At 38.4% G+C, this 26820-nt stretch overlaps 2 pseudogenes; one reads left to right on the plus strand and one right to left on the minus strand.

The window, feature by feature from the left end:
* Positions 1 to 2733: 2733 nt before the first annotated feature.
* On the minus strand, positions 2734 to 2852 carry LOC128646125 (uncharacterized; annotated as a pseudogene).
* Positions 2853 to 4403: 1551 nt separating this feature from the next.
* Positions 4404 to 4522, plus strand: LOC128646435 (uncharacterized; annotated as a pseudogene).
* The last annotated feature ends 22298 nt before the right edge of the window (positions 4523 to 26820 follow it).

Below are 26820 nucleotides of genomic sequence, written 5' to 3' on the forward strand. Positions count from 1 at the left end.
TTTATTTTAACTAGGAAGTTATTAAATAGTTAATAAATATTTAATAACTATTGTACCTAGTTAAAATAAATACAGAGTTGCCTGTAAAATAAAAATAAATCCTAAGCTAGCTACAATGTAACTATTAGTTATATTGTAGCTATCTTAGGGTTTATTTTACAGGTAAGTATTTAGTTTTAAATAGGAATATTTATTTATATTTAATTAAATTATATTTAAGTTAGGGGGTGTTAGGGTTAGACTTAGGTTTAGGGGTTAATAAATTTAATATAGTGGCGGCGGGGTTGGGGGGCAGATTAGGGGTTAATAAGTATAATGTAGGTGGCAGCGGTGAAGGGGGGCAGATTAGGGGTTAATAAATATAATGTAGGTGGCGACAGTGTAGGGAGCGGCAGATTAGGGGTTAATAAGTTAATGTAGGTGGCGGTGGGCTCCGTGTGCGGCGGTTTAGGGTTTAAACACTTTATTTAGTTGCGGCAGGGTCCGTGAGTGGAGGTTTAGGGGTTAATACATTTATTAGAGTTGCGGCGGGTCCAGGAGCGGCGGTATAGGGGGTAAACAGTATAGTATAGTGTGGGTGTTTAGTGACAGGGTACCAAGAAAGCTGTGAAAAAGCCGAAGAGCAGCGAGATTGATGACTGTTAGTTAACAGTCCGCTGCTCATCGCACCGTACTAGGTGCGCGGCTTTTTGACAGCTTTTTTGATAATTATGGAGAACGTATTCAAGTCCGCGGCAGCGATGTTAGGCGAGCGTATTGGTGCCAGCGAATGCAAGAAAGTCGATGCTTTGTTTAAGAAGTTTTTCTTTTATGTTATATATGTGTTTGTTTGGTCTAGTTTTCCTTTTTGTTCAGCCTACATAAAGTAGGCCACACCCATACTGTAATAGATATACCACATATGTGGAATCACAATTACTCCTGAAAGCTAAATTGTATGTTTATGTTAGCTCTGAATTGGAGAAGGTTGGTGATTTATTTACATGTCCACACATATTACATCTGGCTTTCCCACATTTTAAAGTGCCTTTCCATTCTGTCAGCCAGCTGTCTTTAGCTGACTTTTGGCTTTTACTTAGCTCTTAATTTACTTGGTGCTAAAATATTTTTAAAACTTTTTCCCTTTTTATATGTAAAAATAGGTTTATCGTTCAAACATGATCCTAATAAGGGGTCTGTTTTTAGCAGGGGCCAATGTTTTTTAAAAATGTTTATAGTGGAGTACACCTAGCGCCTACTAAATAAGACCTCTGGCTTTGATAATTTGACACCTAGTTGTCAAAATGGAAAGATGAAACTAATAAGGTATACCAAAGCGCCAACTATACGAAGGCTGGGTCTGGACCTAATGCAATATTGTCAAACAATTACAATAAACAATTTATTGAGTACACAAATAAGTTAAAAACATGGATCCATGTATAAACAATCAAATTTATACAACAATAATAGCTAAATGAATAGTTAAAACAAATAGTTATGTAACGGATATAGCATTTAAAATGGTGCAAACATTGCTCTTAAAAATATTCATAAAAAATTCCAAATTTAGTATAAGGCTCACAACAGAAATTCCACTTTGTGTTTACCATATACACATACACAAATTTGTACAGCAATAATAGCTAAATGAATATTTAAAACAAATAGTTAAATAGCAGATATGGCATTTAAATTTGTGCAAACAATGCTCTTAAAAAATATTCCTAAAAAATTCCAAATTAAGTATAAGGCTCACAACAAAAATTCAACTTTGTGTTTACCACATACACATAATAGGTGAAATGTATTAGTCAGTTATATAATATTATCTAACCAATAATGTTCTCGATTCTATGCAATACTAAATATTGCCAATAGTGACTAATGTGTAAGGCTCTGAGTAAGACCTTTAACTGTGTGTTTACCACATACGCATTGTCAAGTAAAAAATATTGTGACAGCAATAAACCAATGTAAAGAATGTGTATCAAAAAAGTTGTGTGCAAAAATTAGTGTACAAAAGATATTAATGGTCAAAAAATAGGTTGATCTTCAAAAAACGTGAATTAAAAACAAAGATTGTGAAAAATGAAAAACCAAAAATTTACAAAAACATTGTGGTGTGTTCCAATAGTAACTTATATACATGTAAATAATAGTCCAAAAAATAGTCCAACAGTGAAAACTTAATAGAAAAAATAATCCAACATATAATATATAATAAGTAGTGTTTCTCTTTAAGAAAAAACAATAATCCTTAAAGTGTTGTGAATCCTAACAGCAATAGTTATGGTGATTTTCCAAGTGTTTTATACTGAATAGCAGTGTCAGTACTTGCTATCCGTTTTCCAACCCAAAATTCTATCTTCTTGGCAAATATTTTGTTATAATCCCTGGATGATCCTTCTGTAAAAGAAAGATATGATGGTGTAGATTGTTTTTAGATCAATAGAAAATGAAATTATGCTTACCAGTCGACGCGTTTCGGTCACAAAGAGACCTTTATCAAGACTGGTTTTATGGTGTTAGTAGTGGTCTTTTTATACCAGACTGATTGCTGGCCATAAAATTGTGGAACAGGAAGTGTTTGTTAAGCACTTCCTGTTTTACTGACCTTAAATGTGTGTTTAAAATATACAGTTTATAGTTTAAAAATTTGTGATTAAAAAATCCAGTGTTCCAGATTTGGAAAAATATATATACAGACCCAGCCTTTTTAGTTATGACTTCATACCTATTATTTAAAAAATGTTCCTACCGCACCTGGTGTTCCCAGGCGGTCTCCCATCAAGGTACTGACCAGGCCTGGCCCTGCTTAACTTCCAAGATCAGACGGGATCAGGTGCATTCAAGGCAGTGTGGCTGTAGACATTTCTGTATTAGCCCTATTTCTCATCATGATCTGATCAGAAAGAGAGTTTACTGTCATCTCCAAGCCGTTTTTCAGCTGTTTCTATTGGGTATAATCTCAGTAGACTGCTTATATCCCAGAGGGTTAAACAACAAAGAGGATCTATCTCACCTTTTAAACCTTAACTAAACTAACTATAATGAGATATAAAGGAAAAATCTCAAAAGCAACCCAGAGAAACTATGGGAATATGTTTAATTTTACTAATCCCATGAGAAGTGCCTCTTTTGGCGAAGAACAGTATAATACTGTGTTTGCTTTTATGAATACACGGGTTGTGAAACATGATAGCAAGTATCATAATCAACGATCTTCTAAAAAAATTAAATTCCCCTAACTGTGTATGAATACCTCCTGCTATATCCACCTCTCTCTGCATATATGACAAATTTTAAACGTATACCCATATATGGGCATCTTCTGGTTGCATTATGGCTCTATTCCTAATACTCTAGCACTGCTAGCTACATACCCCTCTATAAACTTTGTGATTTAGATAGATTTTCACAAGGTTAGTACCTAAAACATATTTGATGTTCATATTTAAAGAAGACAGCAATTCAATCATTCATATATATAAACTCAGACATAATACTCTTGATATATAGTACATAAACAGGAACAAATATAATTATAAATTATAATTTAAAAAGAAAAAGGTTTTGGGTGAACTAGGTTAACCCACAGATGCTTTACACTCGTCACTAGGGTACACTATATGCCACACACCAATGAGTTTGTAATGATAGGTGTCTATTCTAAATTTGAAAAAAGATTTGAGGATAGTTTATCTGATAGTTTTTCTATGATTATATAACACATCAATCAGGGCTAATATCTTTCCAGATAAGACACTACTAGTATAGAGGTCACTTTCCCACTCGATTGGATATTTATGTTAAACAAATAAAGGTTGTTTAATATTTCTACACCACCATCTGGTTCCCATACGTTTCTGTTCCACTTAAAACCTATTGAGGTTTCACCTTGTTTGTATATAAAAAAAAAAAAAACATTTCTCTTTATTCTGAATAATAATTCACACCTCAGCACAGACATAGCACTATAGCAAAATCCAGTATATAGAAGACAACAATATAACACCATTAGGAATATTGTAAGGAATATATAATCAGCATAGATTGTGTAATAAGTAAAAGATGAAACTAGCAAGTCCGTCCTTTATATAGAATATGTCTTGTTTCCGCTTTTTATTCTCTTAGATTAGCAAGCATATGTAAAAATTGGCATCTAGAAATGACATCTAAAAATGACACCTTAACATATACGCTAAAATGGCTTTATTATGACAGATAATGGAATGTTTTAACAACATTCCAACTACTATCCAATGAAATTGAGCCTATTATACACACCCCTGCCCCATCCAATAGAAACCAAGCCTCTACTGAGATTATACCCAATAGAAACAGCTGAAAAACGGCTTGGAGATGACAGTAAACTCTCTTTCTGATCAGATCATGATGAGAAATAGGGCTAATACAGAAATGTCTACAGCCACACTTCCTTGAATGCACCTGATCCCGTCTGATCTTGGAAGTTAAGCAGGGCCAGGCCTGGTCAGTACCTGGATGGGAGACCGCCTGGGAACACCAGGTGCGGTAGGAACATTTTTTAAATAATAGGTATGAAGTCATAACTAAAAAGGCTGGGTCTGTATATATATTTTTCCAAATCTGGAACACTGTATTCTAACATAGGAATTTTTGTATTTTCTCTGAATAAAAATGACCAGATGCAGATAGAGCTTGACAAAATAAGGATACCATCTAAATGTATTATAATGGATTTTTTAATCACAAATTTTTAAACTATAAACTGTATATTTTAAACACACATTTAAGGTCAGTAAAACAGGAAGTGCTTAACAAACACTTCCTGTTCCACAATTTTATGGCCAGCAATCAGTCTGGTATAAAAAGACCACTACTAACACCATAAAACCAGTCTTGATAAAGGTCTCTTTGTGACCGAAATGCGTCGACTGGTAAGCATAATTTAATTTTCTATTGATCTATAAACAATCTACACTATCATATCTTTCTTTTACAGAAGGATCATCCAGGGATTATAACAAAATATTTGCCAAGAAGATAGAATTTTGGGTTGGAAAACGGATAGCAAGTACTGACACTGCTATTCAGTATAAAACACTTGGAAAATCACCATAACTATTGCTGTTAGGATTCACAACACTTTAAGGATTATTGTTTTTTCTTAAAGAGACACACTACTTATTATAATTTATTGTTGGATTATTTTTTCTATTAAGTTTTCACTGTTGGACTATTTTTTGGACTATTATTTACATTTATATAAGTTACTATTGGAACACACCACAATGTTTTTGTAAATTTTTGGTTTTTCATTTTTCACAATCTTTGTTCTTAATTCACGTTTTTTGAAGATCAACCTATTTTTTGACCATTAATATCTTTTGTACACTAATTTTTGCACACAACTTTTTTGATACACATTCTTTACATTGGTTTATTGCTGTCACAATATTTTTTACTTGACAATGCGTATGTGGTAAACACACAGTTAAAGGTCTTACTCAGAGCCTTACACATTAGTCACTATTGGCAATATTTAGTATTGCATAGAATCGAGAACATTATTGGTTAGATAATATTATATAACTGACTAATACATTTCACCTATTATGTGTATGTGGTAAACACAAAGTTGAATTTTTGTTGTGAGCCTTATACTTAATTTGGAATTTTTTAGGAATATTTTTTAAGAGCATTGTTTGCACAATTTTAAATGCCATATCTGCTATTTAACTATTTGTTTTAACTATTCATTTAGCTATTATTGCTGTACAAATTTGTGTATGTGTATATGGTAAACACAAAGTGGAATTTCTGTTGTGAGCCTTATACTAAATTTGGAATTTTTTATGAATATTTTTAAGAGCAATGTTTGCACCATTTTAAATGCTATATCCGTTACATAACTATTTGTTTTAACTATTCATTTAGCTATTATTGTTGTATAAATTTGATTGTTTATACATGGATCCATGTTTTTAACTTATTTGTGTACTCAATAAATTGTTTATTGTAATTGTTTGACAATATTGCATTAGGTCCAGACCCAGCCTTCGTATAGTTGGCGCTTTGGTATACCTTATTAGTTTTTTTAAAAATGTTTTCCAGCTTTCTTGAGCCCTCATATGTGGTGATAAATCTGATGGGTTTGATATTTGTAGAAAGGGATTTAACTATTTCACTATGAATACTTGTCCCTAAGGCAGGGGCGTATTGGCCCGTGCCTAGGGCGGCAGATTGGGTAGGGGCTGCAGATTTGGTAGCGGGGCAAGCACCATTCATGAAGTTCTAGGCTCCGCTTAAGTCTTACATTGCAATCACGCTGCGCACAAGTAAAGCAATCTGGAGGTGGAGCTAGAGGTGATCCATCACAGAAGAGAAGTGATTCAGTGTGGGACGCATCTTCAATGAATCACTGGTAAAAAGCGCACCCCACTGACACCAATGCTCTTTATTAGAGGATCCTACGAATGAAGTTTTAAATGTAGCTTTTATTCCAGCTCGCTCAGTAAAATATAAGCCGTAGAGCAGGACACAGTAGGACACGGTACTAGTTTAGCAGTACAGTATTTTTGCTGTGTCCTGGTCTTCTACAGCGTATATTTTACTGAGCTGGAATAAAACGCTATTATGTGCTTCAAATTTGACTACAGAATGAGACCCATGATGAGACTGTGGGGCCTATTTATCAAGCCGTCAACCTCAAATACGCTGGAATTCCACAGCGTATTTGTGGCGAGGCTGATTCGCCTTAGATATCAAACCCTAGATACCGGCAAAAGTAGAATTTAGTGATGTAAGCTTCGATCCGCCGGACTCAGTCCGACACAGATCGATGCTTACGTCACTACAGATGTTCCGCACACAAGTTTGGCACAATCTGACTACTTTTGCTAGTTATCAAAAAACTAGCAGGTACACTTGGCACTTTTCCGGCCCAGTGTACCTGGTTTTGAATCCGCCGCCCTGGAGGCGGTGGATCCCATAGGAATCAATGGGAGTCTGACCATAGCGAAAGCTCATGTTCGCTGCTGCCAGACATCCCATTGATTCCTATGGGAGATGTCTACACCTAACACCCTAACATGTACCCCGAGTCTAAACACCCCTTATCTGTCCCCCCCTACACCGCCGCAACTAAATAAAGTTATTACCCCCTAAACCGCCGCTCCCGGACTCCGTCGCAAGCTATACTAAATATGTTAACCACTAAACTGCGCTCCCAGAGCCCACTGCCACTATAATAAATATGTTAACCCCTAAACTGCTGCTCCCGGTCCCCGCCGCAACTATAATATATGTATTAACCCCTAAACCGCCGCTCCCAGACCCCGCCGCCACCTACATTATACCTAGCAACCCCTATCCTGCCCCCCCTATACCGTCGCCCTCTATAATAAAGTTATTAACCCCTACCCTGCCGATCCCGGACCTCGCCGCAACTAAATAAATAGTTTAACCCCTAAACCGCCAATCCCGGACCCCGCCGCAACCTATATTAAACTTATTAACCCCTAATCTGCCCCCCTACACCGTCGCCACCTATAATAAATGTATTAACCCCTATCCTGCCCCCCTACACCACCGCCACTGTAATAATAAGTCTAACACTAGCCCTAACACCCCCTAACTTAAATATTAATTAAATAAATTTAAATAATATTTCTCTTATTAAATAAATGAATCCTATTTAAAACTAAATACTTACCTTTAAAATAAACCCTATTATAGCTACAATATAAATAATAATTATATTGTAGCTATCTTAGGATTTATTTTTATTTTACAGGCAAATTTCAATTTATTTTAACTAGGTACAATAGCTATTAAATAGTTATTAACTATTTAATAGATACCTAGTTAAAATAAAGAGAAATTTACCTGTAAAATAAAAACTAACCTAAGTTACAATTATACCTAACACTACACTATCATGAAATAAATTATTCCTATTTAAATCTAAATACTTACCTGTAAAATAAACCCTAAGATAGCTGCAATGTAATTAATAATTACATTGTAGCTATTTTAGGATTTATATTTATTTTACAGGTAAGTTTGTATTTATTTTAGCTAGTTAGAATAGTTATTAAATAGTTATTAACTATTTAATAACTACCTAGCTAAAAGAAATACAAAATTACCTGTAAAATAAATCCTAACCTAAGTTACAATTAAACCTAACACTACACTATCATTAAATTAATAAAATAAATTAACTACAAATAACTACAATTAAATACAATTACATAAACTAGCTAAAGTACAAAAAATAAAAAAAGCTAAGTTACAAAAAATAAAAAAAATAAGTTACAAACATTTAAAACATATTACAACAATTTTAAGCTACTTACACCTAATCTAAGCCCCCTAATAAAATAGCAAAGCCCCCAAAATAAAAAAAATGCCCTACCCTATTCTAAATTAAAAAAGTTCAAAGCTCTTTTACCTTACCAGCCCTTAAAAGGGCCTTTTGCGGGGCATGCCCCAAATAATTCAGCTCTTTTGCCTGTAAAAGAAAAATACAACCCCCCCCAACATTACAACCCACCACCCACATACCCCTAATCTAACCCAAACCCCCCTTAAAAAAAACCTAACACTACCCCCCTGAAGATCATCCTACCTTTAGTCATCTTCAGCCAGCTGACCCACCAATGGAACCGAAGAGGAGATCCGGAGCGGAAGAAGTCATCATCCAGGCAGCACTGAAGAAGTCTTCTATCCGATGAAGTCATCATCCAGGCGGCGCTGAAGAAATCTTCCATCCGGGCGATGTCATCTTCCAAGCGGCGTCTTCAATCTTCATCCATCCGGAGCGGAGCCATCTTCAGACGAGCCGACGTGGAGCCATCCTCTTCTTCCCGACGACTACCGACGAATGGATATTCCTTTAAGGGACGTCATCCAAGATGGCGTCCCTTCAATTCCGATTGGCTGATAGGATTCTATCAGCCAATCGGAATTAAGGTAGGAAAAATCTGATTGGCTGATTGAATCAGCCAATCAGATTCAAGTTCAATCCGATTGGCTGATCCAATCAGCCAATCAGATTGAGCTTGCATTCTATTGGCTGTTTCGATCAGCCAATAGAATGCGAGCTCAATCTATTGGCTGATTCAATCAGCCAATCAGATTTTTCCTACCTTAATTCCGATTGGCTGATAGAATCCTATCAGCCAATCGGAATTGAAGGGACGCCATCTTGGATGACGTCCCTTAAAGAAATATCCATTCGTCGGTAGTCGTCGGGAAGAAGAGGATGGCTCTGCGTCGGCTCGTCTGAAGATGGCTCCGCCAATCAGATTGAGCTTGCATTCTATTGGCTGTTCCGATCAGCCAATAGAATTTGAGCTCAATCTGATTGGCTGATTGGATCAGCCAATCGGATTGAACTTCAATCTGATTGGCTGATTCAATCAGCCAATCAGATTTTTCCTACCTTAATTCCGATTGGCTAATAGAATCCTATCAGCCAATCGGAATTGAAGGGACGCCATCTTGGATGACGTCCCTTAAAGAAATATCCATTCGTCGGTAGTCGTTGGGAAGAAGAGGATGGCTCCGCGTCGGCTCGTCTGAAGATGGCTCCGCTCCGCTCCGGATGGATGAAGATTGAAGACGCCGCTTGGAAGATGACATCACCCCGATGGAAGATTTCTTCAGCGCCACCTGGATGATGACTTCATCGGATGGAAGATTTCTTCAGCGCTGCCTGGTTGATGACTTCTACCGCTCCGGATATCCTCTTCGCTTCTATCGGTGGGTCGGCTGGCTGAAGACGACTAAAGGTAGGATGATCTTCAGGGGGGTAGTGTTAGGTTTTTTTAAGGGGGGTTTGGGTTAGATTAGGGGTATGTGGGTGGTGGGTTGTAATGTTGGGGGGGTTGTATTTTTCTTTTACAGGCAAAAGAGCTGAATTCTTTGAGGCATGCCCCGCAAAAGGCCCTTTTAAGGTCTGGTAAGGTAAAAGAGCTTTGAACTTTTTTAATTTAGAATAGGGTAGGGCATTTTTTTATTTTGGGGGGCTTTGTTATTTTATTAGGGGGCTTAGATTAGGTGTTAGTAGCTTAAAATTGTTGTAATATGTTTTAAATGTTTGTAACTTATTTTTTTTATTTTTTGTAACTTAGCTTTTTTATTTTTTGTACTTTAGTTAGTTATTACATTGCAGCTATCTTAGGGTTTATTTTACAGGTAAGTATTTAGATTTAAATAGGAATAATTTATTTAATGATAGTGTAGTGTTAGGTGTAATTGTAACTTAGGTTAGTTTTTATTTTACAGGTAAATTTGTCTTTATTTTAACTAGGTAGCTATTAAATAGTCAATAACTATTTAATAGCTATTGTACCTAGTTAAAATAAATTTAAATTTGCCTGTAAAATAAAAATAAATCCTAAAATAGCTACAATATAATTATTATTTATATTGTAGCTATATTCGGGTTTATTTTAAAGGTAAGTATTTAGTTTTAAATAGGATTACTTTAGTTAATAACATAAATATTATTTAGATTTATTTAATTAATATTTAAGTTAGGGGGTGTTAGGGTTAATGTTAGACAGGTTTAGGGGTTAATAATTTTATTATAGTTGCGGCGGTGTAGGGGGGGCAGGATAGGGGTTAATAAATTTATTATAAGTGGCGACGGTGTGTGTGTGGGGGGGGGCAGATTAGGGGTTAATAAGTTTAATATAGGTTGAGGCGGTTTAGGGGTTGAACTATTTATTTAGTTGCGGCGAGGTCTGGGATCGGCAGGATAGGGGTTAATAAATTTATTATAGGTGGCGACGGTATAGGGGGGGGGCAGGATAGGGGTTACTAGGTATAATGTAGGTGGCGGCGTTGTCCGGGAGCGGCGGTTTAGGGGTTAATACATTTATAAGAGTTGCGGCGGGGTGTAGGAGCGGCGGTTTAGGGTTTAATAACTTTATTGAATTGCGGGGGGCTCCGGGGGTGCCGGTATAGGGGGTAGAACAGTGTAGTTAGTGTGGGTGCTTAGTGACAGGCTAGCAATAAAGCTGGGAAAAAGCCGAAGAGCAGCGAGATCGGATGAGTGATAACTATCACAGTCCGCTGCTCATCGCCCCGTACTTGGTGTGCAGCTTTTTGACAGCTTTATTGATAACTTAGGCGAAATTTTGCAGGTCCGTGGCGGCGATGGTAGACGAGCTTAGGCGGGCGTATTGAACCGGCGAAGGCAGGTAAAGTAGACGGCTTGATAAATAGGCCCCTATGTCTTACATTTACACCATCACCCCCTAACCTTATTTCCCGCCCCTGTCAGTTCAGTCACTCTCAGATGCTGTCTAGAAGCTTTTCTACAGGTAACGTGTGTTATATACATTACATGTGTTGTGAGTGTGACATCACCCGCTGGTAACAACGAGGCTGAAGTTTATTATTCACTGAATTTAGACGTTCAGCTGCTCAAGGGATACAAAAAGCAAATTTCTGCCTCGGGACTTTTTAGCTTCTTTTCACAATGGACTCGGAGAGGTTATTGCTCACACGGCTTTCTTCAAAACGCTAACTACAGCTAGCAACCTTACTGGTTATCATGGTTATGTCGAGATTGTAATGGCAAAACTCATCTCAGCCAAGCCTAATAACAGTAATTAGACAATAGATGTGACAATAGATGTGACAAGTCAGAGCTATGGGTAACGAGTTGTACTGTGAGCGGTATGAACAGATGTTTAATTTGAACCCTGAGCTTTTTTTATGTAAGAACTGTCATTTTCTCTAAAACATAAAACCCACTGAATCTCATAACTGTAACACGAGTGTGCTCCCTAAATGTGAATACTGCTCTCTATTACACAATCACATAACGTTTGAGTTTATTAGTGGCGCTTCTGTGAGAAAGCCTTGTGTGAAACGTATCAGGTGATAATCAAAGGATTGTAACATAAAATGTATTTATTTAACAAACATACTTTGCCATATATTATTTTTTTATTTATTTTAAAGGGCCATTATAGTAAAAAAAAAGACATGATTTAATTTGTTAAAACATGTAATTGTATCCCTAGGAACACAAAGAAAAGATAGTAAGGTACATGGTAGCTGTGTGCTGCTTAGTCAGCAAAATTTAGAAGAAGGAAATGCTTTTTTTATGCTCTATTGTGATAGTGCGTATGTGTGTGTGTGTATGTGAGAGAGTGGCTGTATGTGTGTGTGTGAGAGTGGCTGTGTGTGTGTGTGAGAGTGGCTGTGTGTGTGTGTGTGAGAGTGGCTGTGTGTGAGAGTGGCTGTGTGTGAGAGTGGCTGTGTGTGAGAGTGGCTGTGTGAGAGAGTGGCTGTGTGTGTGAGAGAGTGGATGTGTGTGTGAGAGTGTGTGTGTGAGAGTGGCTGTGTGTGTGTATGTGAGAGTGGCTGTGTGTGTGTGTGAGAGAGTGGCTGTGTGTGTATGTGTGTGTGTGAGAGAGAGTGAGAGAGAGAGGCTGTGTGTGAGTGGCGTTGTGTGTGTGTGTGAGAGTAGCTGTGTGTGTGAGAGTAGCTGTGTGTGTGAGAGTAGCTGTGTGTGTGAGAGTGACTGTGTGTGTGAGAGTGGCTGTGTGTGTGAGAGTGGCTGTGTGTGTGTGAGAGTGGCTGTGTGTGTGTGAGAGTGGCTGTGTGTGTGTGAGAGTGGCTGTGTGTGTGTGAGAGTGGCTGTGTGTGTGTGAGAGTGAGTGAGAGAGAGAGGCTGTGTGTGAGTGGCGTTGTGTGTGAGAGTGACTGTGTGTGTGAGAGTGACTGTGTGTGTGAGAGTGGCTGTGTGTGTGTGTGTGTGTGAGAGAGAGTGGCTGTGTGTGTGTGAGAGTGGCTGTGTGTGTGTGAGAGAGAGAGGCTGTGTGTGAGTGGCTGTGTGTGTGTGTGAGAGTGGTTGTGTGTGTGTGTGTGTGTGAGTGGCTGTGGCTGTGTGTGGGAGAGAGGGGCTGTGTGTATGTGTGTGTATGTATATATATATATATATATATATATATATATATATATATTCAAATTACACCATGACTAAAAAATATTACAGCCTAAAACCTAAATACGCCACTGCCCTAAGGGTTCATTTGTCTGTCTCTATTTTCTCAAAAAGAGAGCTTCTATCTTTGTTAGAAGCTTCATTTCTAGCTGATCTAATGTTTTCTATGTTGTATCCCTTTTCTAAAAAATTATTTTCAAGAATATCAGCTTCACTGTTGAATTCATCTATATGTGTGCAGTTCCTTTTTAATCGAAGGAACTGACTATAGGGAACATTGTCCATCCAACATTTTATGTGTGCACTCTTAGCTTGGATTATTATTTTTTATTATTATACTTTATTTATGAAGCGCCAACATATTCCGCAGCGCTGTCCATGGATACAATTCATTTAAATAAAACAATACAAGACTTGTAAAAGACAGGACAAAATTTACAAACACATACAGGAGGGATTGAGGGCCCTATTCCCGTGGCTGTGTATGTGAGAGTGGCTGTGTGAGAGAGTGGCTGTGTGTGTGTATGTGAGAGTGGCTGTGTGTGTGTGAGAGAGTGGCTGTGTGTGTGTGAGAGAGTGGCTGTGTGTGTGTGTGAGAGTGGCTGTGTGTGTGTGTGAGAGAGAAAGTGGCTGTGTGTGTGTGTGTGTGTGTATGTGAGAGAGAGAGAGGGGCTGTGTGTGTGTGTGTGTGAGAGAGAGTGGCTGTGTGAGAGAGAGTGGCTGTGTGTGTGAGAGTGGCTGTGTGTGTGTGTGTGAGAGTGGCTGTGTGTGTGTGTGTGTGTGTGTGAGAGAGAGAGAGGGGCTGTGTGTGTGTGTGTGAGAGAGAGAGAGAGGGGCTGTGTGTGTGTGTGTGGGGGAGAGTGGCTGTGTGTGGGAGGGGCTGTGTGTTTATATATATATATATATATATATATATATATATATACAGAGAGAGTGGCTGTGGCTGTGTGTGTGATTGGCTGTGTGTGTGTGAGAGTGGCTGTGGCTGTGAGAGAGAGTGGCTGTGTGTGTGTGAGAGTGGCTGTGTGTGTGAGAGTGGCTGTGTGTGTGAGTGGCTGTGTGTGTGTGTGTGTGTGAGAGTGGCTGTGTGTGTGTGTGTGAGAGTGGCTGTGTGTGTGTGTGTGAGAGTGGCTGTGTGTGTGTGTGTGTGTGTGTGAGAGAGTGGCTGTGTGTGTGTGTGAGAGAGTGGCTGTGTGTGTGTGTGAGAGAGTGGCTGTGTGTGTGTGTGAGAGAGTGGCTGTGTGTGTGTGTGAGAGAGTGGCTGTGTGTGTGTGTGAGAGAGTGGCTGTGTGTGTGTGTGTGGGGGGGGGGGGGGAGAGTGGCTGTGTGTGGGAGAGAGGGGCTGTGTGTATGTGTGTATATATATATATATATATATATATATATATATATATTCAAATTACACCATGACTAAAACATATTACAGCCTAAAACCTAAATACGCCACTGCCCTAAGGGTTCATTTGTCTGTCTCTGTTTTCTCAAAAAGAGAGCTTCTATCTTTGTTAGAAGCTTCATTTCTAGCTGATCTAATGTTTTCTATGTTGTATCCCTTTTCTAAAAATTTATTTTCAAGAATATCAGCTTCACTGTTGAATTCATCTATATGTGTGCAGTTCCTTTTTAATCGAAGGAACTGACTATAGGGAACATTGTCCATCCAACATTTTATGTGTGCACTCTTAGCTTGGAATATTATTTTTTATTATTATACTTTATTTATGAAGCGCCAACATATTCCGCAGCGCTGTCCATGGATACAATTCATTTAAATAAAACAATACAAGACTTGTAAAAGACAGGACAAAATTTACAAACACATACAGGAGGGATTGAGGGCCCTATTCCCGTGGCTGTGTGTGTGAGAGTGGCTGTGTGTGTGAGAGAGTGGCTGTGTGTGTATGTGAGAGTGGCTGTGTGTGAGAGTGGCTGTGTGTGTGTGTGAGAGTGGCTGTGTGTGTGTGAGAGAAAGTGGCTGTGTGTGTGTGTGTGTGTATGTGAGAGAGAGAGAGGGGCTGTGTGTGTGTGTGTGTGAGAGAGTGGCTGTGTGAGAGTGGCTGTGTGTGTGTGTGTGTGAGAGTGGTTGTGTGTGTGTGTGTGAGAGAGAGAGAGGGGCTGTGTGTGTGTGGGGGAGAGTGGCTGTGTGTGGGAGGGGCTGTGTTTATATATATATATATATATAAATATATATATATATATACAGAGAGAGTGGCTGTGGCTGTGTGTGTGAGAGAGAGTGGCTGTGTGTGTGAGAGAGAGTGGCTGTGTGTGTGTGAGAGAGAGTGGCTGTGTGTGTGTGTGTGAGAGTGGCTGTGTGTGTGTGTGTGAGAGTGGCTGTGTGTGTGTGTGTGAGAGTGGCTGTGTGTGTGTGTGAGAGTGGCTGTGTGTGTGTGTGAGAGTGGCTGTGTGTGTGAGAGTGGCTGTGTGTGTGAGAGTGGCTGTGTGTGTGTGTGAGAGTGGCTGTGTGTGTGTGTGAGAGTGGCTGTGTGTGTGTGTGTGTGTGTGTGAGGCTGTGTGTGTGTGTGTGTGAGGCTGTGTGTGTGTGTGTGTGAGTGGCTGTGTGTGTGTGTGTGTGTGTGTGAGAGAGTGGCTGTGTGTGTGTGTGTGTGGCTGTGTTTGTGTGTGTGTGAGAGAGTGGCTGTGTGTGTGTGTGTGTGTGAGAGAGAGAGAGTGGCTGTGTGTGTGAGAGAGAGTGGCTGTGTGTGTGTGTGAGAGAGTGGCTTTGTGTGTGTGTGAGAGAGTGGCTGTGTGTGTGGGGGGGGAGAGTGGCTGTGTGTGTGTGGGGGGGGGGAGAGTGGCTGTGTGTGGGAGAGAGGGGCTGTGTGTATGTGTGTATATATATATATATATATATATATATATATATATATATATATATATATATATTCAAATTACACCATGACTAAAACATATTACAGCCTAAAACCTAAATACGCCACTGCCCTAAGGGTTCATTTGTCTGTCTCTGTTTTCTCAAAAAGAGAGCTTCTATCTTTGTTAGAAGCTTCATTTCTAGCTGATCTAATGTTTTCTATGTTGTATCCCTTTTCTAAAAATGTATTTTCAAGAATATCAGCTTCACTGTTGAATTCATCTATATGTGTGCAGTTCCTTTTTAATCGAAGGAACTGACTATAGGGAACATTGTCCATCCAACATTTTATGTGTGCACTCTTAGCTTGGATTATTATTTTTTATTATTATACTTTATTTATGAAGCGCCAACATATTCCGCAGCGCTGTCCATGGATACAATTCATTTAAATAAAACAATACAAGACTTGTAAAAGACAGGACAAAATTTACAAACACATACAGGAGGGATTGAGGGCCCTATTCCCGTGGCTGTGTGTGTGAGAGTGGCTGTGTGTGTGAGAGAGTGGCTGTGTGTGTGTATGTGAGAGTGGCTGTGTGTGTGTATGTGAGAGTGGCTGTGTGTGTGTGTGTGAGAGTGGCTGTGTGTGTGTGTGTGTGAGAGAAAGTGGCTGTGTGTGTGTGTATGTGAGAGAGAGAGAGAGAGAGGGGCTGTGTGTGTGTGGCTGTGTGTGTGTGTGAGAGAGTGGCTGTGTGTGTGTGTGTGAGAGAGTGGCTGTGTGTGTGAGAGAGTGGCTGTGTGTGTGAGAGAGTGGCTGTGTTTGTGTGTGTGTGTGAGAGAGTGGCTGTGTGTGTGTGTGTGAGAGAGTGGCTGTGTGTGTGTGTGTGAGAGAGTGGCTGTGTGAGAGAGAGTGGCTGTGTGTGTGTGAGAGAGTGGCTGTGTGTGTGTGTGTGTGAGAGAGAGAGAGAGAGTGGCTGTGTGTGTGAGAGAGAGTGGCTGTGTGTGTGTGTGTGAGAGAGTGGCTGTGTGTGTGTGTGTGAGAGAGTGGCTTTGTGTGTGGGGGGGGAGAGTGGCTGTGTGTGTGGGGGGGGGGAGAGTGGCTGTGTGTGGGAGAGAGGGGCTGTGTGTATGTGTGTGTGTGTATATATATATATATATATATATATATATATATATATATATATATATATATATATATATATATATATATATATATATATATTCAAATTACACCATGACTAAAACATATTACAGCCTAAAACCTAAATACGCCACTGCCCTAAGGGTTCATTTGTCTGTCTCTGTTTTCTCAAAAAGAGAGCTTCTATCTTTGTTAGAAGCTTCATTTCTAGCTGATCTAATGTTTTCTATGTTGTATCCCTTTTCTAAAAATTTATTTTCAAGAATATCAGCTTCACTGTTGAATTCATCTATATGTGTGCAGTTCCTTTTTAATCGAAGGAACTGACTATAGGGAACATTGTCCATCCAACATTTTATGTGTGCACTCTTAGCTTGGATTATTATTTTTTATTATTATACTTTATTTATGAAGCGCCAACATATTCCGCAGCGCTGTCCATGGATACAATTCATTTAAATAAAACAATACAAGACTTGTAAAAGACAGGACAAAATTTACAAACACATACAAGAGGGTTTGAGGGCCCTATTCCCATGGGAACTTACTATAACTATTCCTATCTGTTATCTTCCTATAGTTCTTAACTGCTATTTTTCCTTCTGAGTCTTTATATAGAATAAGATCCAAAAATTCTATTTGGATTTGGGAATAAGATTTAGTGAATTTAAGGTTATAATTATTGTTATTAATGTATTCTATGAAGTTGTCTATTAGCTTTCCTTCACCTTTCCACAAGAATGTGTGTGTGTGTATGTATATATGTGTATATATGTATATATATATATATATATATATATATATATATACACACACACACACAATGGAGTTCTTTCCATTCAACCACTTTGCCATATACCAAATCCCTTTTTAACCTTTTTAAAATATTTGTATCAATATTAAATAGTTTTATTTAAGAGTGTATCTATGACTGTAATAGTTTATTTTAATATGTTTTAAATGTGTTTTGCGCAAAAAAAAAATCAACCCTTATACTTCAAGTCTCAAGTCACGTTTAATATTCTAGTGCAGTTTTGGCTTGCACTTGTGCACAACCTATAACCCTTCTCTGGTACATGGGATTTACTATGGACTTGTAATATCAAGTTGCATGCTACTGTTAGTGCGGTCCGGCAATACTGCTTATCACATTCCGCGCTACCATTAGTGCACCACTTGTAATCCGGACCTATGGCTTTTGCTACAAGACTAACGGCTAGATTTAGAGTTTTGTCGGTAACGACCCGCGTAGCTAACGCTGGCTTTTTTTCTGGCCGCACCTTTTAAATAACTCTGGTATTGAGAGTCCACAGAATGGCTGCGTTAGGCTCCAAAAAAGGAGCGTAGAGCATATTTAACACAACTTCAACTCTCGATACCAGAGTTGCTTACGGACGCGGCCAGCTTCAAAAACGTGCTCATGCACGATTCCCCCATAGGAAACAATGGGGCTGTTTGAGCTGAAAAAGACCTAACACCTGCAAAAAAGCCGCGTTCAGCTCCTAACGCAGCCCATTGTTTCCTATGGGGAAACACTTCCTACGTCTGCACCTAACACCCTAACATGTACCCCGAGTCTAAACACCCCTAACCTTACACTTATTAACCCCTATTCTGTCGCCTCCGCTATCGCTGACCCCTGCATATTATTATTATTAACCCCTAATCTGCCACTCCGTAAACCGCCGCTACTTACATTATCCTTATGTACCCCTAATCTGCTGCCACTAACACCGCCGACCCCTATATTATATTTATTAACCCCTAATCTGCCCCCTAAATATTTACAAACATTAGAAAAATATTACAACAATTTTAAACTAATTACACCTACTCTAAGCCCCCTAATAAAATAACAATGCCCCCCAAAATAAAAAAATGCCCTACCCTATTCTAAATTACAAAAGTTCAAAGCTCTTTTACCTTACCAGCCCTGAACAGGGCCCTTTGCGGGGCATGCCCCAAGAAATTCAGCTCTTTTGCCTGTAAAAAAACACATACAATACCCCCCCACACACATTACAACCCACCACCCACATACCCCTAATCTAACCCAAACCCCCCTTAAATAAACCTAACACTAAGCCCCTGAAGATCTTCCTACCTTATCTTCACCTCGCCGGGTATCACACCGATCGATCCTGGCTCCAAAATCTTCATCCAACCCAAGCGGGGGCTAGACATCCATCATCCAATGGCTGAAGAAGTCCAGAAGAGGGTCCAAAGTCTTCATCCTATCCGGGAAGAAGAGTAGATCCGGACCGGCAACCATCTTCTTCCAAGCGGCATCTTCTATCTTCATCCGATGAGGACCGGCTCCATAGTGAAGACCTCCAGCGCGGACCCATCTTCTTCCGACGACGTCCAACTGAAGAATGACGGTTCCTTTAAGGGACGTCATCCAAGATGGCGTCCCTCGAATTCCGATTGGCTGATAGGATTCTATCAGCCAATCGGAATTAAGGTAGGAATATTCTGATTGGCTGATGGAATCAGCCAATCAGAATCAAGTTCAATCCGATTGGCTGATTCAATCAACCAATCAGATTGAGCTCGCATTCTATTGGCTGTTCCGATCAGCCAATAGAATGCGAGCTCAATCTGAATGGCTCAATCTGATTGGCTCAATCTGATTGGCTGATTTTCATCAGGCTTAACCCTGATTAAGCCTGATGAAACAGCCTTGAGCTGAGAAACGCGTAGCTTTGTTTTTATATTTTTAAATAAAACTCCTTTTTATATTGGGACACTTGCTATTTTTCTTTGTTGCTACATTACTTCTTGCTGAGAGGAGCCCTTTGCACTGGGCCTCTCTCTGATTCACTGGAGGCTCCTGGATTTCCTGGTATACTGCAAACCCTTGATTAAGTCTGGTGGGTTACCATATTGATCCCATCCTGCCTCTATAGCATCAAAGGAGATGCTACAACAAATGTGAGTACCCTTTTCAAATACATATTGACTCATATTTGTCAAGACAATACTAGGCCATATAGGCACCTTTGTCCCTTTATGTTGTTCATCTAGACATCACATCTATACCGGAATTTGGTCTCCTGGGTGACTAATAGAAATCCCAGACTGCTGCAATAGCACTATTTGAAGTGCTTTCCCAAATGTGAGTTTATATTATATATTCACACAGATCTATCTTCTGGACCAGACAATATTGGGCCATGTGATGCTTCTGTTTCTTCTTGTCTTTTTAAATTTATATAAAGATTACATTTAAATGGATGCTTGATAGATGCTCAGACTGCTTTCATGGTTTCACAATTTCTTTCTCTAACAGTGGGTGGTACAGCTCATGAGAAGGCTGATGTCTGTCCCCTTCTATTCTTCTTATCCATAGCTGTCTGCCTGCTGGTGTGCCTGGTTGAGGGAAGCCAGTATGCATGTGCAAGATGTCTGCTCAGGGAAGATTCTGCTTCTGGAACCAGGGCCGGATTTCCCATTATGCACAGTATGCATGTGCAAGATGTCTGCTCAGGGAAGATTCTGCTTCTGGAACCAGGGCCGGATTTCCCATTAAGCACAGTATGCATGTGCAAGATGTCTGCTCAGGGAAGATTCTGCTTCTGGAACCAGGGCCGGATTTCCCATTAAGCACAGTATGCATGTGCAAGATGTCTGCTCAGGGAAGATTCTGCTTCTGGAACCAGGGCCGGATTTCCCATTATGCACAGTATGCATGTGCAAGATGTCTGCTCAGGGAAGATTCTGCTTCTGGAACCAGGGCCGGATTTCCCATTAAGCACAGTATGCATGTGCAAGATGTCTGCTCAGGGAAGATCTGGAACATGACAAATACAAAACTAGTGGCATGGATGGTAGCCTTTAAAATGACTGTATTTTCTGTTGATGAAAAACTGTGGGGAGCCCTCAAGGTAAATTGTGTCAGTAAATTTCAAATTAAGGTTTTTATGATGCAGAGTGACCATGCACTTTTAATCAACTTTACAATTTATGTCTGTTAGCAAATTTGCTTTTCATTTTTGGGACCCTCTAAAAGTGTAGACTCAGGAGCAGCAATGTACTACTGGGAGCTAGCTAAACACATCTGGTGAGCCAATGACAGTGTACGTCTAATACATGGATGTTCAAAATCTTTTGAGGTGGGCCTCCCCTTTGTCATACAAGACAGCACCCCCCTTAATAGATGTTAAACGCAAGTTACTGATCAAGAAAACTTTTCTGAGCTATCTCAGTGCCTTTCTTCCACCTACATCTCACCCTTTGCCATTTTCCACCACAACATGACAAATGTCACTGTCGGCTCTTAAAAAGCGTTCTATGTTTTGCCAAAGTCAGCTGCTGCTTGTGATTTCCATAGGATAGCGTGAAGTGTAACTGGTCCCATGCTTCCCCTTATATGCTCTAGTGCCCCCCTGGAGAGGCCCCCTCACACTTTGAAAACCACTCTTCTAAAATGAGTGCGCTACTGGGAGCTAGAAGCTAATTGCTGGCTGCAAGTCTGTTGTTATTGGCTCACTTGTTGTGTTTAGCTAGTTCCTGGTAGTGCATTGCTGCTCCTTCAACACAGGATACCAAGAGAATGATGCAAATTAGATAATATAAGTAAATTGGAAAGTTGTTAAAAACAACATGCTCCCTCTGCTTTACTGGTAAACAAGGAGGACACAAAGCAACCACCATGAAAACCAAAATGTAGGGGCGGAGCCAGCTGCTGCAAGGAATAGCTGCACACTAGTGTGAGTTCTGTATACCCAGTCCTCATTCCTGCAGTTAAACCTCCAGGAGAGTCTACCTCATGCTAAATGATGCCCCTGAACTGAAACACTTACCTTGAAGGATGGCCTGATGCTCTTGCAGGGACTGGATATCTGCCTCCCCTCCAGGTAGTGGACGCCATTTTAGAAACATAGTGCAGCAATGAATAGGCCACACCACTCTGAATCCCTGCACAAGTCTCCTGAGTAGAAACTTGCCAATGCACTTACCTTCCAACCAGAGAGCCCTCTGCCCCTGTGGCTAAGATCCCATTTCACTGCAGCTCAGATGGGCTATTTCTAGCAGTAATGCTCAGCCCTGGTGACCCACTAAGAACAGGAGGAACTCATCCTTTCGAGTTAAAGCCATGCTTCTGACACCTGCATTAACCACAGGAGCAATCAGGAAAATGACACTGTCCTGAGGCACTTAAGACAGCCACATCCATCAGCAGCAACTATGCCACGCTCTGTCACTCCCATCTATTATAGACAGTGTGAGACTTGCATGCAGACATGATTGTAAGGCCTACGATCATTAAACTTTTAGATACCTCTGATAATCTCCAACTATAATAGCTGATTTTAACTATCACACTGAAGCTGAGACCACAAATGATTAGCCTGTTAACTGCATGACATCTGCAATTTACCACCATTTTAATTTACAGTTTATAACAATATTTTAATCCAGCCATGAACTCATTTGTTTCTTTAATCTTTGCCTCTGTCATTAAGCCAGGAGGCAGGGCAATGTTATTGTTCAGTACTTAAATAAACGGAAGTATTAGTACTGCGCTGGCCACAAATAAAATAAAAAGATATCAAACCGTTCTAAAAAACATACCTTCCTCAAAAATGTGTAATGAATTATAAATAAGAATTAAAAATAAAATTTAGAGTGCGCTTTAAAAAAGCTAAAGATATCACAGGGTGATTAGAGTAGATAGAATTTATAGAATACAGAGTGGTACAAACTGACCCAATAATCGATTCACAATATCTATTTAATAAAAACTTATTTATTAACCAACGGTCAATATTAAACAATTTAACTCAAACATTGATTTTGGACGTCTCCCATAGTATAACGAACTATTGTGTGTAGTTATTACAATATAATGTGCTAATAGATTATGAGATAGAATTGCATGTATATAGAAACTAAATGACTATTCAATTGTTAAATTATTAATGTGCAAACATATACCACCTAATTAGACAAATACAGTTTTAAAAATCCTTAGTAAAAACGTACATGGGTTGCCTTAATACATTATTAACATCAGTAAATATATTCACTTTAAAACACTTTGTATCAAACCCAGCATACCACCATAAAATTGGAGTAAACTTGATCTATAGCCACTTATTTAATCTGTTGTGCTTTAATATCTCTTTCGAGTAAACTAGTGGATGTTTTGTTCATAGGTTTAGACCAACACCTTTTTAGCAAGCCAAAATATTATGCACTTTCTCTTCTTTTCCTTACCGCAGTTTCAAGCAAGTGTGTAGCGTCTTGCAAATCTCCTCCGTAGTGATCACGTGACTCTACCTTACGTCACGGCTTGGATCCTCTGTGTAACAACTTTGTTTAAACTTGAAATGGATACAAAAAGGGCAGCCTCTTTCGAGGATAGTAGCAAACTTTAGCAATATGTTGCCATAGAGATCTCCTTGCACTTAGTGCTAATAGCACGCAAACAGTATCTGTCAGGGTACAGGTAAATGACATATATGTATATATACTATAATATATATATATATATATATATATATATATATATATATCTATATATATGTAAATAATATAAAAAGGATGTGTGTATATATGAGGCCATATATTTTTTTCAGATGTGCTGTAGAATAGCAATTCTGATGTAAAGGATTGATTTAAAACCCATAGTCAGTCCTCCCCCACTTCTTTCAATTACACAGGACACTCATAGAAATAATTTCAAAAGTGACATTTGTAGTAGGGTGTGAAAATGAAGTCCATATCAGAACACTAAACATTTGGCCATCAACCCCTTTTTAAAACTTCAAAATACAACATTTGCTCCTTAATTGGAAGTGCAACTTCAGAACACTCTTTACCCCATACAGTGAGTGAAGATGATGTGTCTGGAATATGTCTTTGAGGCCTAATGAGATGGAAATTAGCATGCTGGAATCTCAAAGGTACATGCCCATATATGGGTTTCCTACCCAAAATGTAGCCGCTTTGTCTAGGTAAAAGGCTTCAAAATACAAACATTCTCAGGGACTATAATCTTGACAGCCATGTGTAAATGATCTCCCATGGAGTTTCCCATGTACCAACAAAACAGCAGAAAGTATGTTGTATTGTAACTTTGAAATTCACTGAAAATATAACTGGTATAATTTTGTTTCTTATAGAGCAATGATTTAGCTGCTGTATTTGGTATGAATATATATATACTTACATATATTCAGACAACATATTAAATATGCCCCAGATTGTATTACATATACCTATGGACATGGGAAATACAATTCAGAATTATAATAGATTAAATAACAATTTTAATAATCCCATGTTTGAAATATATATATATATATATAACATGTTTTTTCTGTTTTTTTCAGATGGAGCTAAAAGATGATACATACAGGATTGCCTACATGGGATGAACTAAGTCATATCATATGATTATGCACTAAATGTTTATAAAATGTGAAATACATCTCTTGAAATATAGTGAGATGGATATATGGAAGTCCCTTTGATGTGATATGACTATAAGATATTGATGTTTGCTATCAAATTGAAAATTTTCTGTTATGCTAAATGAAATATAAATGCTAACATATAGGGAAATATTGGGATTAACAGTATAATTCTTTTGATATAAAATAATATTAAAAACTTAAGGTATCTGGTATTGGAATAATCAGAAAATTGACACGAGGCTATCCTGCCTGGAATTTGGATTGTAAGTAATTAATGTAAGAAATTATGATGATTCTAAATAATCAGTATATGGGATATTTAAAATTTAGCAAACATGAATGTTAGAAATGGTTGAGTGAATCTGTTTGTCTTGTCTGCTGCCCCCCGATGGCCGGAATCCAGTATTGCAGCCAGGAGATTGGCTGTTAAGGGATGCATTTTCCCTAGCAACCATATATCCCAGGTTGTCCAATCAGAAGGGACAAGGTTTCCAAAGGGCCAACCATATTCTCACCTGTGATGGAAACACATATAAGCTTAATGCAAGATAGTAGAAGGACAGATGCTGCTAAGATGACTTATAACTGGTTACTGGGCGTGTTAAAGACCATTACTCTAGCAAAGCTGGCCTGCCTTTTCTCATTAATTGCAAAATATACTTATTCGTATCCTGAGGTGAGATTATTCCTGTTGAGAAACATTGGAAACTGGATATCGATTTGTTTATTTGGTAAAGTATACAAAGGTTATTGGTAAGACCATATTTAAATTATAATTAGAGGATTTAAAGGAGCACTCAGTATTTTAAACTGTGTTTCATAGTCTTGAATAGCTTTTAGTTTGTCTTTCTGTATGCAAAACATTTAAAACAAACATTCATTGTTGCTGTATGCAGCAGGCTTAAAGAAATACATTTTATTTTAAAACTGGTATCCATAGTCCTGTATAGTGTCAAATTTGTATCTTTAATGCTAAACTATTTTATCTGTGCAAATATAGAGTTATAATTCAGAGTTTGGCTATTGGCACAAATAATATATACAATTTCTGATGTTTTAATAGAAATATATATTGTCCTATTGTTTACTAAGCACTGTTAAAAAAACTGTATCAGTCTAAATGTTCAGTGGTCTATACTTTAATCTCATTGTGTTAATTGAATGAAAGGCTATTGTGAGTAAGGCTAATTTTAAGGGTAGACTTTTATGAATTTTGCATAGCATATTTTAATAGTTTTTAAACGTGTATAGTATTGACTCATATTCTGGTTCCTACACAATATATTTCAATGTGTTCATAGATATTAACTAATAATAAAGAATTCAGGTATTTATATTAATTTTATTGTCTTAGTATATATGCATATTTGATTGTGGGTTTAATTTAAAGAAAGATTGTTAAATATATTCAGTTATAACCCTGCCATATACTCACTTATTATTTGGAGAGTACTGCTAAGATTCTTATAAATATACTGACATGTCGTAGTTCAAATTATAACTCGGGTTATTTGTAAATGTGCGAAAATGTTCCAATAAATGAATACTGAAGCATATACTTCACCAGTATCCTTGTGCCAGTTCCAGCATTCAAAGTGTTTAGTCTATATTCCTTCAACGCGTTTCACCCAATAATGGGCTCTATCAAGAATGTTTTTGTATCCTTTTCAAGTTTAAACAAAGTTGTTACACAGACGATCCAAGCCATAATGTAAGGTAGAGTCACGTGATCCCTACGGAGGCGATTTGCAAGACGCTACACACTTGCTTGAAACTGCGGTAAGGAAAAGAAGCAGAAGGCTGAACCTACGCAGGTAAACCAAGGTGTAAATAACAAGCATTGCAATACACATTCAAGACTAATTCCCTCTTTAATTTCAAGTCAAATCTGTGTGCCTGCACCCTAATCATACACTGGTGTACTCCGAAGCAGGAGATTTGATACAAGAGAAAGTGCGTAACATTTTGGCTTGCTAAAAAGGTGTTGGTCTAAACCAACGAACAAAACATCCACTAATACACTCGAAAGAGATATTAAAGCACAACGGATTAAATAAATGGCTATAGATCAAGTTTACTCCAATTTTATGGTGGTATGCTGGGTTTGATACAAAGTTTTTTAAAGTGAATATATTTACTGATGTTAGTAATGTATTAAGGCAACCCATGTACATTTTTACTAAGGATTTTTAAAACTGCATTTGTCTAATTAGGTGGTATATGTTTGCACATTAATAATTTAACAATTGAATAGTCATTTAGTTTCTATATACATGCAATTCTATCTCATAATCTATTAGCACATTATATTGTAATAACTACACACAATAGTTCGTTATACTATGGGATACGTCCCAAATCAATGTTTGAGTTAAATTGTTTAATATAGACCATTGGTTAATAAATACGTTTTTATTAAATAGATATTGCGAATCGATTATTGGGTCTGTTTGTACCACTCTGTATTCTATAAATTCTATCTACTCTAATCACCCTGTGATATCTT

The sequence above is a fragment of the Bombina bombina genome, chromosome 1, assembly GCF_027579735.1.
Source record: "Bombina bombina isolate aBomBom1 chromosome 1, aBomBom1.pri, whole genome shotgun sequence".
NCBI classification, from domain to species: Eukaryota; Metazoa; Chordata; class Amphibia; order Anura; family Bombinatoridae; genus Bombina; species Bombina bombina.